The following is an 18,258-nucleotide window of genomic DNA, read 5'->3' on the forward strand; positions in this document are numbered from 1 at the left end:
GTGTGTCTTCCTCATTAAAAGCTTCCTCTGCTTGTTTCTCCCTCCAGTCAGTCCCCACTGGTTTTTAAGTTTGTTTTTCCTCCGTTTTGTTTTGTCGCTGAAGTTGTCAAAGTTTGTTTGGACCAAAATCTTCTTCAGGAGCGACACAAACCGAGGTCCTAAATATTAGCGCCGCCACCTTGTTAAGGGATGAAATGTGTCACAGGAAGCCGATGTTTGAGTTGTGGTTTTGGTCAGAGGCAGCGTTGCTGTAATTAGGGCCGCGGGCGCTGCTAGCGGGCACCGGCAGGCGTTTCTGGACCCGCTGGCGCTGGGTGTGGCGGAGCGCAGTGATTGATGGCGAGTGGTACGGCGCTGGCTGCTGATTGGCAGGCAGCTCTGAGGAAGTGCTTTACTGACTGGCAGACATTATAGCCCCTTTGTAGTTCTCCTGGGAGCTTTCACACAACTGTGTGTGTGTGTGTGTGTGTGTGTGTGTGTGTGTGTGAGGGGGGGGAGCAGTTACACTGCAGTTAGCATTAGCCTGGCTGTCAGCTCGCTCTTAGCTTAGCGTCTTCATCTGCAGAGGATTAGCATGCAGCGCTAGCCGCCATGAGTCTCCCTCTGATTAGGCGTGATGCATCTGAACCTCCACAGAGACACACACTCCGCCTATCGGCTCATTGTACTGGGAGACGTGTGTGTGTGTGTGTGTGTGTGCAGGATGTTAAGCAGATGTTTAGTGAGCGCAGACTCATTTCAAACAGCTGGAAGGAGCCACTTCTGGTTGTTGCTCCTGTCCAGCTTAACAACAGAGACGTTGCTGATTCCAGTTTGTTTTATAGGAAAACTGTCTGCAGCGCTTTGCTCCACTGCTGCTGCTTTCAGGATGCGTCCGGACGTTAAGTCAAGCTCTGTAATAATCTGATCATTTGTACGTCTAGAAATAAGCAAAAATATTCAGTAATCTTTCTCTCAGTTTTGTTCAAGTATTCACAAACAACCTGATTTTTTTTTGCTCTTAATAAAGTTTAAGTAGAAGAAAAACCAGCTGCTTGGTTAGCCAGGTAGCCTGATTAACCAAAATTTAGAGACGTGCGCATCAGAGGCCATTACTCATCTGCGACGCGCACACGGACTGAAAACACCACCCAAGGGTGCCGGAGGAGCGTCTGCCAGGAGACTAAAATTTTGACTAAAGTTCATAATCTATTCAATCAGAAACAGCTTATTTTGGTGATTTGAATAGGACCTTTCTCCCATGTTTCATGCAGATCGCTGCTGTTGCGTCAGAAACTGAAATAACTGAGTAAATTAGCTGCTGGCTTTTAAAACCTCAAACCTTCCCTGGAGAAACATTCGATTACTGCGGGTGTGATGGCCTGATGTTTGTCTAATTAAAGATCCTTGACATGAAAGTGTCACTCAGCAGCTGCATTGATCCCGTGCTGCGGCGCCCCTGCCCTGCGCCTGTAGCTGACACCCTGGGGACGGAGCCCATCATGCCGCGTGTGAGCATTCTGTTATGGAAATGGCTGTTTAGTGCCTGCGGCCTCCGGGGAGCGTCAGACGCATCACACAAGTCTGTTCAGACCCCGGTGAAGAGCTCGGTGCAACATTTCCCCTGGGTGCTCATTATGGGAGCTGCAGCATCGCTGCTACATTCAGCCAGGTGCAGACGGAGTTTCCTGCCGCGTGGCGAGTCCACGGGTCAGGCTGCAGGACTCAGACTTCTGATGTGATGCTTCAGGGATCAGAGTCTAATTTAAAGCTCAGTCTAAGTTTTAATCACTGTTACTTCTGTTTTTGCAGAATTTACCTCTTAACCTGATCGTTTAACCAGGCCTGTCAGGATGAATCGTTTTTTGGTCATTTTGTTGTTTTATTCTGACGTTTTTGATGGTTTATTGAAACGTCAATGAGAAATCTGAGAGGAAAAAGTCAAATTTCACAGTTTGATCAGAAGGAAACCAGGAGCGAAGGAGCAGATGGAGGGTGGGATGAAGGAGGACGACAGAAAGAGAGAGAGAGAGCTGCGGTGGGTGGCAGACGCTCCTCCGGCACCCTTGGGTGGTGTTTCCAGTCCGTGTGCGCGTCGCAGATGAGTAATGGCCTCTGATGCGCACGTCTCTCTTGTCTCGTCCTCCATCCGTTTCATCATTACATGCCATCCATCTCCTCATCCGTCCGCTGGCTGTCAGCTCCCTCCGTGCTCCTCCGTTCTCTTCTGTTCTCCGTGTGCAGCCGTCCTCAGGGTGTTGGACTTCCTCCCCGCCGCTCCGCTCCTCACCTGAGCCCCAGTTTAATTTCACCGCCGCTCACGCACTCCTGCACACACACTCCATCATCGTCCTCCTCAACACACACACGCTCAAACTCAGAAGGAACCGTCAAGAGTAATAGTGTTTATTATAATTTACTGTACCGCCATTGTAGCCTCTGCTTTCTCAGTAGGAATCATTATAGAGATTACATAATGGGGGTAATTTTTCTTGTGGCGTATGCAGCGCTGCGACGGCGCTACACAGCACTTCAGAGGCGGCAGAAACCCTATTAGCTGAAGCTGAGGAGTAAATGGGTCCGGTGCAGTCTGGCTAAATCAGCGCCTGTTAGCCTCCCTCTCGACTCCTCAAATCCATGTCTATTACTCTTAACAAACCAGAATGGATCCGGCGTATTGATCTGTTGGCGAGGGAATGCTCTCTTTGTTCGCCAGAGAAAGGCCGCGGCATCGCTCGGATTCTCACACTAGGAAAGTAGGAAGTAAAGCTTCAGAGCCTCGTTGGCTGCAGATTTCCTTTAAGGTGCAGAAGTCACCGTTCTACAGGGTTAGCTGTTAGCCGTTAGCTGTTCTGTCATCAGGCTGGATAGAAATGAGTGTTTGATGCTGCAGCTGTCAGGAAGGACCAGCAGCTTTTTCACTGTTTCAGGCTGAATTTGGTGAGAAAGTTTCCGTTTTCTCCATGGATTCCTCCCACATCCGTTACGAACCTGAGCGGTTGCTATGGAGACCCAAAGTATTGTGCAAAACCTCATTTCTTTTCATCTAGAATTTCTTCTAACACTTAAAATGATCTTAATCACTAAAGATCCCACTAAAGGTGAAAACATTCATCTACTAATCCATTATTAATTTACATACCTTCTTACATTTAGTTATTAATAAATATTGATAGATTTTAAATATTGATTATTAATGAATGATCTAATCTACAGTCTGATTTTAAACAAATACTTTTTTTTTTTTACAGTTTTAAGATTGAGGAAGAGAAAATGTTTTGTTTTTGGACAAAATGATATATTTTAAAACAAGAAATCTTTTTACGGTCTACTGAAAAATCCTGTCTTGATATTTTTATTATGACACTATTTGCATCTTAGTAAAATATTACTTGCACGTTACTCATATTAGTTATGTTAATTGCACATTAGTTGCTCCATATTCAGAAGACGTTTATTTTTCCGGCCAGCCTCAGTCCTAAATGTGAATTTAAATAAAAACTGTTGGTTTTAGACCAGATGAGACTGAATTAGTTTTCCATCATTTATCTGTAAATTCTGTATAATTATGTAAAAAATATTTAGCTGCATATTTCTATTTTCTGCAGTTTTCTTAATCTATTTGAGTTTAAGAATTTAGTCTCCAGGTTAAAAATCTGATGGAGTAACTGACTCTCCTGTGGGGGTCAGAGGTCATCACCTCCCTGCTGATGATTCATGGACTCTAATTGCTCTGACAGCATCCATGTTGGAAACTTTCCGTATGCCAGCCAGCATGGTTTGCATCAGGTTGGAGTAATCTGATAGCCTGGAAGACGTCGGGCTCGCTGCGGCCGCTCAGGTGTCTGACCTCCACTCCTCACCCAGCAGAGCTGCTCAGAGGCCATTAATTAGAGCAGGATCCTGCTAATTAACACACAGGCACTCGTCTCTGCCGTGCTCTCCACTCTCTTTACGTCTGAGCTCCGTTTAATGCGCCCTGTTTGATTTGCCCTACTGAAGTAATGAGTTTGGAAAGCAGACAGAAATTCTGAAGTGTGCTTTGGAGGAGCCTGGGGATAATTTGAAGTCCTGCGGCTGGGAGTCAGGAGCGCGCTCGCTCGCATCACACCCACATTCGCGTGGAAATAACACACTCGCATACGGCTGTTTGTCTTTTTGTGTCGATGTTCCCAGCAGTGGAGTGGAAAGTTTTCTGCATGTTGGATGTTCTGTGCAGCTAACTAAATCAGAATCTGAGAAATCAGAGCAAAATAAACCTTTTTGGTTTTAGTGAATTTCTTTTATTCATAGTTACTCCATGTGTGTCCTGAGACATTTAGTCAAGTCACTCGGGAGAAATCTGAGTTATGAATTTAGATGTGTTTGCCTGTAATACTTCATATGACTGGGATATTTTAGTATTTTAAATCTGGTTCCCCAAAGATAAAGCTGATTGGTAAAGGACCATTATGTTAAATCTGCAGTAGGAGATGTAAATTCAAGGTTCTGGTTCTGTTTGTATCATTTCCTTTAGCTCAGCATCTGCATCTGATTAAGTTTTAATAGGAACAAATAGTGGTGAATGGCAGATGACTGGACCAAAGCGACTCATTCCTCCTTTGGAGAATCAAAAGCTCCAGAGGTTTGATTCAAAGGCTTCCATGTGTCTGGGACTCTTCACCAGTAACACCAAACGGTTCAGGAACTGGTTGACGTGCTCCCAGATTCCCAGGTTTTCCTCCTGGTGACCTAAACTCCTCCAGCTGACGCCTTTCTACGTGGAGGAGCAGGAGATCTTCCCAAAGTTCATCAGCTCATCTCTCAGGATGACTCTGCATCGTTTTCATCACTCTAGTTGCTCTGATCTTAGATTCTTTAGGCAGAAACTTCTTTCCGGTTGAGGACCAACCAGGGGTCAGCCATGCTAGTGCGCGCTAAGTTCAAGAGATGAGGTCTTCCTAATCAAGTTACCATTGTCTCCAAAACCAGACCTTAAATCCTGGCTACATACTTTATCCTGTAGTTTAGATGATAACTTTGAAAAGTCACAGTTGCAGTTCAGCCTGAAAGTAAAATGTTGATATTAGTCAATTAAAACTAGGGCCGGGACTTCTAACAGATTCATTTCAATTATTTTGGTGTAATTAATCACATTTTTTAAAGATATAAAATTGGACATCCCAAGGCAGAACCTTTGTATTCACGTGTTTCTGGTACAACCGTAAATCAGACGCACAAGTGACACCTGCTAACATTAAAGGCCCATAAAGCTGCTGGGTTTTAATGTCAGCTTCAAACCAAACTGATCGGACCATGGAAAAGACTGTTGTGCTAAAAGCAGTTAGCGTATCAGCGCAGCTACTAAAGCCTAAAATAGCATCTCAGTGCTAACCATGTAGCTAACACTAACATTTCTAAAGAAGCTCCATGAATGATCAGGGTTTCCTGAAACACTTTTGCAAGCTGATGGTTAAAGAACAGATTAAAAACTATAAAGATATTTATTATTGAACTCATGTGTTTATTTATTCAAAGACTTTGTAGCTAATTTTTTTTAAATTAAAAATATTGCTTACTTTGTCAGTATAGTTTCAATTAAAATGCAATAAATTAATAATAGACCCTGAAATAAAAATTTTAATCAGCGTTCATCACTAGCAGCAGCTTTTTTTGGTCTGCTTAGTTTTTTTAGGTGTCACAGATAAGGACAAAGAACTTGTAGGTAAAATTTGACATTCTGAACTCTAGATTAAGACAAAACAGCAGCTTTTATCTTGAAAAGCCGAATCCTGATTTCTAAACAGCACCAGATGTGACTGTGATGTGCGAGTGGTCTGCAGGATACTGTTCATACCAGACTGTCTCATCAGAACAAAGACCCACAAACAGCCCAACCTCAGGCGTCAAGACAAAAGTTAAGTGGAAACAAACATTTGGAAAAATCTGGATCCGAAGTTTCTCGACCCTCGTCAGCATTCAGATCTCATCCTGGACCAATGCAACTGTGTGATGTGTGTTCGCCTGCAGGAAGAGAGACGTAGACAAACAGGGATGGAGTGAGCAGAAGTAGATGATGGGTGAGAGCTGGAGAGGCAGCAGTGGGAGGGAGGGAGACAGAGAGGGATGCTTCATTAAACATTTAGAGGGATGGAGAGCAGACAGGCCGCTCCATTTTTCTCCTCTTACTGTTCAGGAGATAAGACACAGAATGGAGGTCTGCCCATGCACCAAAACACTCCTCTGTTTGTATCTGTGTGTGTCCTGTCACACTCAAATCCACGCCTTGTCCCTGAAGGTCTGAAATAATAGCTTGGAAATGTAACGGCGCCCCTAAATAAAGCGGCATCAGTCACGCCGTAACGCCGCGCGTAATCCGTATATCACAACGCACGCTAGACAAACACCCGGGGTAATGCAATCCCAAGGTTAGCTGGAGGAATGTAAGCAGCTGGATCTGTCTCCGCCAATGAACTGGAGTGTATTTACCCTTGTACACACCTCTGTGTATTGTCCCATTTAGCACGGTTCCCACTCATGCATCCTAATGGCCCTGGAGAGCCAGAGTCTCCACTGTCTGCTATTAGTGAGCAGCAAAGATCAATGGGAAGCGCTAGCCTGTTAGCGCCTCCCCATTCAGAGCCACTGAGCCGTGGCTAACGCCGCAGCCGCCGCGTTTTGCTCATGAAAACGTCTGAGAAGCGGGGAGGCACACCTGTATCCCCTCCGCCGCTGCAGATTGTAAAGCCGAGCGAGAAGAGACGAGAAGTTGTACAAAGGAGCCTTTGAAGTGTCGGACTGCGTCCGCTGGGAGGGTGTTAAAGGGCCGATTCGCTCAATTTACGCACAAGAAAACATAGTTTCTCACTCGCCCTCCACTGATCCAGCCATGTCGATAGTTCGGGGATTATTTCTGAGCTTTTCAAATGTTTGTTTCTCAACCTGCAGCTTCTACAGCAGTAACATGGCTCAAAGCACTGAAAGCTTGTACTCAACAAAACCTCAGGCAATATCCCAGAAAATTCAATGGAGTCCAACTGGTTATATAATGGTGCAGTCAATTATCTCTGGTTTAGATTATAGGCAAGAGAATCCAGACTGGTTGCACTGATAACTGGACAGACAGAGTTCGTTTTCAGAGGTTTGACATATAAAATGGTTTGACCAGTTCAAAGATCCCAGCTATGTGAGGAATCCAGATGAATCCAGTCCAAAGTGTTGATCTGGGTTTGTTCCTCACCTCTTTACATCCTCAGTCCTTACATTTCATAGAAAGTTGACAAGTTTACAGTAGGAGGAGCTTGGCTTGGTTCACACCATCCCTGCTCAGTCTGCTTTAATCCAACTCCAGTCTGTTTAAAAACCCGGTTCGTTTGGGGAAATGTGAATTTGTTTTCTTGGTCGAACTCTGATCCGCCTACAAGCCTTTGGGTTCGGTTGAAGTGAACTCTGGTTCGGTTTGAATGCTTATGTGAACACCAAGCGGACCGGAGACCGCTCAAAAAGCAGGAAGTGGACTACAGCCCAGGGCATTCTGGGTAAAAACAATCAAAGCTAATGTGCTAGGCTAGCGCTAGCAGGAGAAATGGCTCCTGGTCTTTTGAAATCCTCCAACACTAAAATCTGACGCCTCCATCTTGTTTCCATCTGGTGAAGAAGGAAGTTGCTCTCAGTGTCTTCAGAGGTTTTTGTGTCATTTCCTTCAGTGGTTCTTGGTGCAGCGCCCCCACAGGCCAGGAGGAGAACAGGTTGGTTTGGGTCAGAACGACAGCAGCTGGAGGTGGAATAAACTGATCCCAACCGAGTCCACTGGACTGTCAGCCTAAAGGTTGCAGAACTGATTGGTTTTTCTGGCTCCACTAGTTGAGATTTATTTTGAGTCACAAAAACGACTTCACTCAAAATCAACTTATTGGAAGTTTATGATGTTTATTTGCATTTTCAAGATTTACAACAAAGTTCAGGTGAAGAACATCCATCGGTTTATGTTTACTGATAAATATGATCATTTATCTCTGTGCATATTTACACTGAACAGCTTCTGAAAATGGCCTTGTTATATACGTATATAATCATTAGTTCTGAATATGTCATGTTTATAAGTTATTACCCGCTGCTCTTTAAGGCAGATCTTGGGTCAAATGTTGCTATAAATTAATAATTTTCACATTAATCTCCTTTTTCTGTCTTTCCATTTGGCTCATTGTAGCAGAATATTAGCTTTTAAAATGCGTCTTTTATGACACCATAAAAGAAAACTCTTCAAATCTTTCATTTGCAAAACATTTTAAGTGCTGAAATATTGAGTTTTCAGAGAAGGTTGTTGTTTCTGGCTGCTGAATTAATTGAATTACTCCCAATGCTCAAATCTCCACACGTATGCGTCGAAGGCCACTTCTTCATCTGAATCATTATTACGAGGAAAATGTATTATTAGTATGTTGTGTAAGCATCTACTTGCTTCTGCAGAAGGTTTCTCTGCTCTCTCATGGATACATTTCTGGAAAAGAAGCGAACTTGGACCAAAAAATGAAAACTGGCAACTAGATTCAGTGGAAAAACTCTCACGTTTGGCCCCTGGAAAGCCACATCAGTCAAACCTTTGTGTTGACTTGACAGTGTTTGCATCGGGGACCTCACAGAGACACGGAGCTCACACACACACACACACACCCACACACACACACACACACGCGTGTGAATAATTAGACGAGCCCTCTCCTCTCCTCCCCCCGGTCAGCATATGTCAGCATATGGCTGCCTCCGCGGAGAGGCTGTTGAACAGACTGATCAAGGTTTAATTTGGCCCTGGAGGGGCCGGCCGGGGACGGAGGGCAGAGCGGGAAGGAAGCAGGGAAGGAGACGGGAAGGATGCGGAGGAGCAGCTGTCAGCCTGAACTCTTCCCTCCTGTTGACTCAACCGGTGATGTTGCCTCGGTCGGTTCTGCCGGGCCGAACACACGCAAGCGTCTGCAGGAGACGAAACATCCAACCACACTGGACCATCTGTTCCAGCTCTAATTGGTATGCATGACAATGTTTTTCCAACCCATAAAACCTAATGAAAATGAACACCCCACCCACAGTAATGCCCCTTAATGCTATTATCCACTTCTTCCCCACCTTCATCTCACCCAGCCACTCCACTAGCAGCGTTTCTGTTGCATCATTATACCTGTGGGCATCAGGCTGGCAGAGCCTCCATTCTCTGGGAATCTCTCAACCCAGACTGGGAATTGCTGCATTTTATGAACTGATTGTCAATGTGCTGAAAGCAGAAGAGGCAGATGGTCCAAAGAGGTCAACGCAGGAACTTTACTAATTAACAAATAAACCACAACCTTTCTGATTTGTGAAACATGTTGGGCAAGAAGATGCCTTGAAGTTTGTTGGTTCAGAGAGAAAAGAGGTTTGACCTGCAGCCGGGGTCATCATGTTACCAGAATACTTTCTGTCTTTGATCAATTTCTTTAAATCAGAAAAATCTCAAGGCCTTCCATCATTTTGACGGATTACTTGGTGCAGACATTTTCAATTTTACACTAAATCAGTCGATAAAATAAATGTTCCCATCTGAGCGTCCTCTCTGATCCGGACTGAACGAAGGAGACGTTCACACCAGCTCTGCTCAGTCCGCTTTAATCCAACTCCAGTCCGTTTGCGTAGAAAGTCTGGTTCAGTGTGAACGCTAATCGACCTCTGACCTCTGGTCCTCCAAACCTCCGTCTGTGTTTGGTTGAAGTGAACTCTGGTTCGGTGCGAATGCATATGTGAACACCAAGCAGACCAGAGACCGCTCCAAAAGCAGGAAGTGGACTACAGTGCAGGGCATTCTGGGTAAAAACAACCAAAGCTAATGTGCTAGCCTAGCGCTAGCAGGAGTCTTTAGCAAAAGACTAAAGAGAAATTCTCCAACCACTAAAATCTGACGCCTCCATTTAGTTTCCATTCGGTGAAGAAGGAAGTTGCTCTCGGCGTCTTCAGAGGTTTTCTTGTTCTTGGTGCAGCGCCCCCACAGGCCAGGAGGGGAACAGGTTGCTCATAGGGTTTGGTTGGTTTGATACAAAATCAAATAAGACTGAACTAAAAAGGAAGGATTTAATTCTGACACTAAAGTTTTAATTTAATTTCTCAAACATGTTACAGAATTTCACATTCTGCACAAAATATTTAACAAAATATTTTAGATGAAACTGCAATGTTTGGAGCATTTAGGACATGCTAACAAAAAAAACCATTTAAAACGACAGAAAACAAAAGAGAAAGCATGAAGGAGAGCAGAGTATGAACCGAGCCGGGTAGCGGGGTGTGTGTGTGTGTGTGTCTGTGTGTGGGGTGTGTGTGTGTGTGTGTGTGTGTGAGGAATGTGTTGTAGATGTGGACAAAACGCCTCGGTTGTGTTTTATTTTTAAAAGGAGCCTGAGGTCAAAAACACAAACGCGTTCAGTTGCAACCACCGTGAAATGATCTACGAGGCAAATTACAGAGCAAACAAGAGCTTACAGATGTGCTTTCTCACAGAAAGAGGAACTTCTCGGCTGCGAAAGACTTTTTCTTCCTCCCGTCATTCTGGAAGCGAACACAAACATCGCCCTCCCTGCTTGGGAATAAATCAGTTTCCCCTCTCTGTCTGTCTCCTCCGTGTTCCACTCCACTTCCTTTTGCTGCCAGTTTCTCTCCAGAACCACTCCTTCCTCTGTAGGTGGCATGGTGTGTGTGTGTGTGTGTGTGGGTGGGTGTGTGTGTGTGGGTAATAATGGTTGATTAAAGTATCCCAGTCCGTCTGAAACCTTCAGAGAACAGGTGCACAGACCATTTCAGCAGCTTTTCCCTGTTTTTATCTGCGCTGCGTGAAAATAGCAGCCTCTCCAGATGCTAATGGAGGCGATGCAAAGCTTTTGTAACCTTCGTTCTGCAAACAGCACAGCGGTTTGCTCACAATGTGGCAGAATTGGGCTGAAGCCAGTTGAATAAATGGAGGCGTGTTGTTAAATCAGTGTTGTTCGCTTTGTGACTACATGGCTGACCTTATCGCTCCGTTTTTTTACCTCCACACCCTGTGGTTTTCTGCTCCGTTGTCCCTGTAGAGGTGTCACGACCGGCGTGGATCAGCGCGCCGAGGGGATTTAATGCCACAAACTCAGCAACTCCAGACAGAGGCGACGCTTTGTACCATCAAAACACCCAGAAATATGAAATTCATGAAACTCTTGTTTGACACATCTCCATACATAACACTACCCTGAGGTTAAATAATCTCTAATCCTGTATAATCTGGTATTTATATGGACCAATTGCAGGAATATTGACCTCTGACCTGTGGTGAAACGATTAATTGTTATGATGCGATTATTCAGATAATCGTCAATCAGTCAGCGGATTGACCAATCATGGCTCACTTTGACTTACCACAAATTATTCACTGAAACACTAAAACTTTGGAGTTTCAATCAAATAGTGTCAAACTTCACCTAATTAGTCATTAAAATGCATTAACTTGATTACTAATAGCTTCATTAGCGATCGTACGAGTGACTAGTTTCCATACAACCAATGAGAATTCACTGATTAAATAAAATGTTTGATTCATAACCAGGAAGCTTTATCATTTAATTTGCGTCTTTCTGACCTCTCTGCTGCCTGAACAGTTGTTCTTGTTGCTGCTGCAGCACCGTTGTGGTGCTGCTTTGTGGCGCAGCATTAGTCAAACGGCCCGTCGTCCCTGTCGGCGAGTCAGATGATGACTTCTGGCAGAGCGCTGCCACGGCGGAGCGATGCCAAACAATCAGAGCCGCTGCCATTTCAGCTCCGGCCGCGCAGGCGCACACGGCGCGGCGAGCTGCTGCTAATTAAGATCGCAAACACCAGAGAACGAGTCCGAGCGGCGCAGAGACCCAGTTTTATTTCCCAACCGCAGATAAGAGAGGCTGAGGAAGCGCCCACCTACCTGACACCCAGCGCCCCGAGCCACTCTTACCCCGCACTTTTTGTTCCCACTGCGAGGCGATAAGAGCAAGAGGAGAGGAAGAGGAAGAGCAGAGGAAGAGGAGGTGGAGAGGAGAGGAAGAGAAGAGGAAGTGTGCAGGAGATTAGGGGGAAATTTGCTGCTGCTGCTGCCTGGATTTGACCAATCTGCTGTTGAGGCTTTAAGATGCTTTAATTCCTTTTCCCCTTCCTTCCCTCCATCACACACACACCCACACACACACACACGCACACACACACACACACACACACGCACACGCACACACACACACACACACACACGCACACAGAAACTCTCAGTCATGCTGATGTGAGCTAGAAAGCATAATTTAAGGAAGATAATTCAGGGACCTGCTCTGTTGCAGCAGTAGGGAGAAGGTTTTCCTCAAAGTTAAACTTTTTATCAATATATTGGTTCCAGATTACTGCTGATCACATCCGGGTCAAATCTGCGCCGTCTGACCTCAGAGCGGCGTTTTTTATCTGCAGGCAGGTTCATCAGCAGTTCAGCCGCCGCTGCATCAGAAGCTGCTGGGTTATTACTGGATCCCCGACTGGGATCTGATCCAAACAGGAAGTTCTCCTTCCCAGTGCTCAGCTTTTAGGAAGTCACAGTAAATAACCGGATTCACCGAGACGAATTCAACCCGAACAATGAGGCAGAGATGAAGTCAGCTGTCATGCATGGAGATAATTCAGGTCATAAAGTGTTTTGTGATCCCAGGGATTTTTGTTTGGATGAATAATTCATGACTAAAAAGCTGTGAAAATATGGAAAATACCAGAGCTAAAGGCCACAGGCGAGGAATAATCTGGGTGTAAGAATATTGTCTTATTTTGTGTGGAAATTATTGGATAATTTTTTAGAATTTCTTCTTTTTCTCCTGACCTCTTCAACTTGCAGCTGTCAGCTTCCTGCATGTTGATACTGGTTGAATTTTAATGACCAGATCAAACATATCAGAATTACTAACAGCTATAAGAAGAACATGAACAGAAATATTCATTTTTAAGATTAGTTTTTCTGCAGCTTCCTTCTGCAAAGCCTGTTTGGTTTCTGTCTGTTTAAAACAGAAACTTCATTATACAGTCAGATTCACAGATTATTGATTCCCAGTTGGCAAAACATTAATTTAGGAGAGCAAGCATGTGGCGACAGTGGAGAGGAACAGCTAAACAGAGACTCAGTGAGCCAGGAGTTCCTTATGTGCAAGAAAAAAGTGACAGGGATCAATAAGTGGCTTAGTTTGGAAAATTGATCAATTTGAGTGTGGGAAACAAAACGAATTCAAAAAGTGCAGAAAAATTGCAAAAACATAAATGTGGAGCAGTAGGAGAAAAAAGCAAAGGGAGGAAAAGTGATCAGTAGGTTATTAAACTTTACCTGCAGTCAAATCATGAAGACAGATTTCTGAAGTTGGTGTCGATAAAAAGGTTTAAAAATGTCCACAGAGTCGTTCATATCTGACAAAAAACCCAGGAAGTTTGAGATTAATTTCACAAATTTACAAGAAAATACCAGGATAGTCTTTAGTGTCAACAGGTCAAGAGCTTAGGAGAAAAATTTGACAAGTTTCCAACATTAAAAGCATGAATGTAAGATATTAAAATTGAGATATTCTCTTCTGAAAATCTGATATTTTGTCGCAATTCTGTTAGAGATTACCTTAAATAGATAAAACCTTCAACGTCTATGAAACAAAAAACAACCAACCAAACAAATATACATATCTACAATAATCTAAGAATGAGAATACATTAAATTTAATATGAAGTCTAATTATGGCTGTGAATGGCATCATGGAGAGCTCAACCACAGGTTTACTAGTAATAATTGTATTTTCAGATTGAATTAAACTATATTTAAACATCAGATTAGTAGTTTTAATATTGTAAATGTTTGCCTTTAATTGTGCAGAATTAATTTTTTTCTGTAGTTTATAACGTTTCGACATCTGAGAAGTTTGTTTCTTGAAAAATATCAAATTAATGTCAAAGTTTGTAGGTTTTTGGGTGAAAATTTACAGTAATCTAAAGACTGGCACATATAAACCTGCAGCAGAGTTTCTGGAGGAATCAGATCATATTTGATTTTTTTTATTGGTGTGAATTTGCAAAAGCCGAAAATACCAAAAATACGAAAAATGAGTATAAAATAATGAAAAAGCTGCAGAACATTTGGTCCTAATCAAAGCCAGCTGACCTTTATTGGTCACAATCAGCATGAATCTATTTATCATCGTTACCTTTAGCTCTTCATGGCCACTTTCACTCCGGAGGGCGCCAACGCCGCCTCCGCATGCGACGATGTTCTTCACCCTCTTCTTCCTCAAGGCTCCTGGGATCGATGTGAAAAGCTGCAGCTTGTATGTAAAGAGGCGATGAGTAACTTGTGGAGCTGCTTCACTCATCAGCGTCTGTCTGAACAAGCCGTCAGCTGCAGCAGTTTGATGCAGCTGAATCACAGACATGGTTTCAATGCTGATGTTTCTGCTGGATTCTGGCTTGTTTTGAGTCTGAGCTGCAGAAATAGTGTGAATTCAGGAGTGATCTGCTCAAAGCTTTACCTATTTCCAAGGTTTGTTTAATGTATGTCACTGAAAAGCACTTACACATTAAACTGAGCCGTGTTTACTGAGGAAGACTATAAAGACGAAGGATAGAAAATAACCGAGTTACTGACTCCGTCTCTGAGGAACGAACAGACGAATACATTTTCTCCAAGGCTCCAGCAGATGCATCATTTCTAAATACCTGACTGACATTTCTGCATGTTTTCATCAGTTTTTGTAACATTCGTTCCCAGTTGGGTTTTACTTTGGTTGACAGAACGACACTCTGCTGTGTCATGAAGTTTTCTAGCATCTGGACCAACTTAAACCAGCCAAATCACAACATCTCAAAACTAAACGTGGCGTGAGATCCACTAATGATGCTGAGCCTTTTCACACATGCTCTTATTTTGAAATAGTATGTGAAGTTTGGCAGAGCTGCATTGCTTGGCATTAAGCTGCAGTGGTAACAGAATAAGTTCCTCCTGGCTGTGAGCGAAGCTCCGGCTGCTGCTGTCTGATCTGCGCTGAACTGGATCATCTGGTCTGCAGGTTGAAACGGTCAGTCGTTCTGCAGGTTGAAACGGTCAGTCGTTCTGCACCGTGTTGGGAAACCTTCACAGTTTCTCCTCAGTTTTTCATCCTGGAACAAATCTGTAGCTACAAGCTAGTTTAGCTAACTTCTATGAACTACACTTTAAAATTCACTGTTTTCTGTTTGGCTTTTTTGGGGGTGTTAAAAAATACAAATGATATAATTTTCCATTCACCTGAACTATTTTGAGTAGCACAAAATAATGTCCATCAAAATAATGTTTAATAATGTTTTGCTATGCTAGCATGCTAATGCTACTTTTGGACAAACATAAGCAAACAAAATTCACAATAGTTTCTCAAGATGTTAAAAAGGATCATCTTCACGTCATCCTGAGCTGCATTTACACAAAAAATGTAATAAAATCATTTCTCAAGAGTTTTTAAATTTTTTTTTTTTTTGGCAAAAATTTAATCTTATTGCAATTTTGCTTGAGTTGCTGATTCTGAAATATTTGTATAAGTATCAATATGAGGTTGATCGTCAGTAACAGTAAGTCTGTTTCTAATGTATTAATGCATATTATATATATTTGGTATTTGAACAAATATCCAAATATTCAGTTTTTATTGGATTCTAGATTTTCTGGTTGGTAAAACCAGAGAAATTATTTTAGGTTTTCTTCTGCATTAAAATGATTCAAATCTATTTTGTCTTGGAGAAATACTGAAATCATTTTTATTCAGGCTTTATTCTGTCCAATAACATGGAAAATATTTTTCATTTTGAAGGAAATGTATTATTATTGGTTTTACTGTCACTGATTGTTTTATACTCAATTCAACCAAGATTAGTTTTGAGAAAAGAAAAACTGAATTGGTCCAGAAATGTTTAGCATAATGTTTATTAGAGTTTTATTAGAACTCTAATAAAATGGTTTTAAACATAAATATTTGCTTTAATTTGTCATAATGTGTTCTTCTCACACAGCGGCAGAAACAAAGCGATAATAAAAGTTGCTGACTGGATTTTAACAACTATCTTATAGGCCGTTTAATTCATAGAAAACAATAATCCATATCTTCTCTCCTGGACCTAAAACATGAGAAAGGAGCCAAATGAGACACGTTCCCCTCGCCGTGTGAGTGTCTCCTCTCATTAGCGGCGGCGGCGTGCGGGAGCTCGTTAGCGCAGAGCTAGCTGAGCGTCAGGGCACCGGTGCAGCTTCATTAAGCAACTGTGACATTTATCTGATCGTTTCTCTGCGACACATGTGCTGCCACGTCTCCATGGCAACCACGAACGCATAGACACTCACACACATATAGACGTTTGAGGCAATCACACGGTCCCGCATCGAGCCGAACCTTTCAGACGGTCACAGTTATTCGCAGATACAGGCTCCATCAAAGCTGCAGCACAGAAATATTGATAATGAATCTGAAATGTGCTGCAGCCTGCCAGAACTGCACCTAATGTGGGTGGAAAACTGTTTATTGTGAAGTTCAAGTGATTCACAGGCAGCACACACTCCCTGGTTTGGCTGGCGCGGGGCCCCTGGGAGCCGGTCCGCTCCTGCTGTAAGTCTGTTACAGACTGAAGGTGTTCCACATAATTCAGTCACTACTGACTGACACGCGTTTAGTTTGGCTCACTAATTCGCCTTTCACTGTCTGACAGAATAAGCTCCACCGCGGCCGTCTGGGAGAAAGCGACGCTGCTTGTGTTGTGAGTTGTGCTGAAGTTGATCATCGTATCTGCAGTTTGTTTTTTACAGCAGCAGAAAAGTCTGGAGGAAATTAGCACTTTTCAAACCGTTTCATGCTTTCAGGCGGAGCTGCTCTGCTGTTGAGGGGCAAATGTAGCAACATTTCCTCTTGGAGCACAAAGTATTCATTTAAAAACTGAAAAGAAAAATACATTTTATTCCTTCAGCCTTTACTTCAATTCTCAGCAAGCTAGCTAGTTTTGCTAACTTATCAGAACTCTGTCATGTGTAGTGTTGCCTCAAAAATATTTATGTTTTGTTTGCTATGAGTTGGACTGTATCTGAAAATATTTAGTCATTCCTCCCCATCATTACATGTAGGTGTTGGTCACTTCCCTTGCTACAGATGTAAAACATTCAGCATCTAGCCATGCAGTCACATTACAAGCATGAGTGAAATCAACCCTGATTGGTGCAAAAAGTCCAGTCATGGACGTTCCTCCCTCCTAAATATTTAAAGTCAACTGTGAACTCTCCAAACATCATGTGGATTTCAGATTAGCTATATTTCCGATCTCAACACCATAAGGCCGTCCAACATCAGTGTCTGACCCCTCATGCACGTCAGGTTTCCCAGTATTATTGGCTACGTCGTATCGGGTTAAACTCTTGGTACCATCATTCAAAAACTGCAAAGAAGATATTTGTAGGGGGGAAATGCTTTTTCACAGAAATGGAAATGCCGTCAGTGTTCCTCTGTTTTTTAACAAAGAGGCTGACAGAAACTAAACAGAAACAGATGAAAGTGTGGATCCATTATGAGGACTAATGGATTCATGACTTCTGTGTTTCTCTTTGTGTCCAGATAACAGTGATCAGGGTGTTTGTCTCTGTGTGACGGCATATCGGTGAACAGAGGTGTTAGCAGCTGACCGTGGTCACTGTGCCTCCAGAGAGGGAGCTGGCGCTTCTCACTCTGCTTGTCAACAAGATTAGATTCCCTGTTGGCCTGTTACACACCCCACCAACATGCTGCCAAGGAGCGGCGCTATGCGGCGGCCCGGCCCGCCGCCGAGCCGTGTGTCAGTGCATGAGGCGGGGTGTGTGTGTCGTGTGTCTGAGCGTGCTGCAGTTGCAGGGTTAAGGAAGTCGGAGAGGATGTGTGCTTTCGAGCAGAAACAGAAGGAAGAAGCGGCGGGGGATCAGCGCAGCCAGCCTGAACTGCAGCTCGTGCGTGAACGCATGTGGGATCCGTGTAAACGCACGTGTGCTGCTTTCTGAGGGGCGCCGCACGCTGAGCTCTGAGCTGTGCTTACTCCTCGCCCCGGCTCATCTGCACGCTTTTACCTGCCTCCGTCTCTTCCCCGCTGGCGGATGCTGCACATTTCTGTCCTGCTGCCTTTCGGACTCCAGCTGTGAACCAGGCCAGCAGAGGGGATCGCAGCTGGTAAAGGCTCTCTGCTGCTTGTTGCAGTCACACTTTCTTCTTCTGTTTGGTTTATTTCCGCTCCAAATTCACT

General features: G+C 43.6%; 1 protein-coding gene across 7 annotated transcripts in view; it reads left to right on the top strand.

Moving 5' to 3' along the window:
* celf2 (cugbp, Elav-like family member 2) overlaps nucleotides 1-18,258 on the top strand; it is a 285,915-nt gene that overhangs the window by 170,145 nt on the left and 97,512 nt on the right. The window contains exon 1 of one of the 7 annotated variants that reach the window (XM_028044205.1): nucleotides 18,093-18,185. The exons of the other annotated variants lie outside the window; for them this stretch is intronic. The gene's annotated coding sequence lies outside the window, so the exon portion shown is untranslated. Of the gene's footprint in view, nucleotides 1-18,092; nucleotides 18,186-18,258 lie in introns of those variants that run through there. 7 annotated transcript variants of the gene reach the window in all.

The sequence above is a fragment of the Xiphophorus couchianus genome, chromosome 17, assembly GCF_001444195.1.
Source record: "Xiphophorus couchianus chromosome 17, X_couchianus-1.0, whole genome shotgun sequence".
In the NCBI taxonomy this organism is placed as follows: Eukaryota; Metazoa; Chordata; class Actinopteri; order Cyprinodontiformes; family Poeciliidae; genus Xiphophorus; species Xiphophorus couchianus.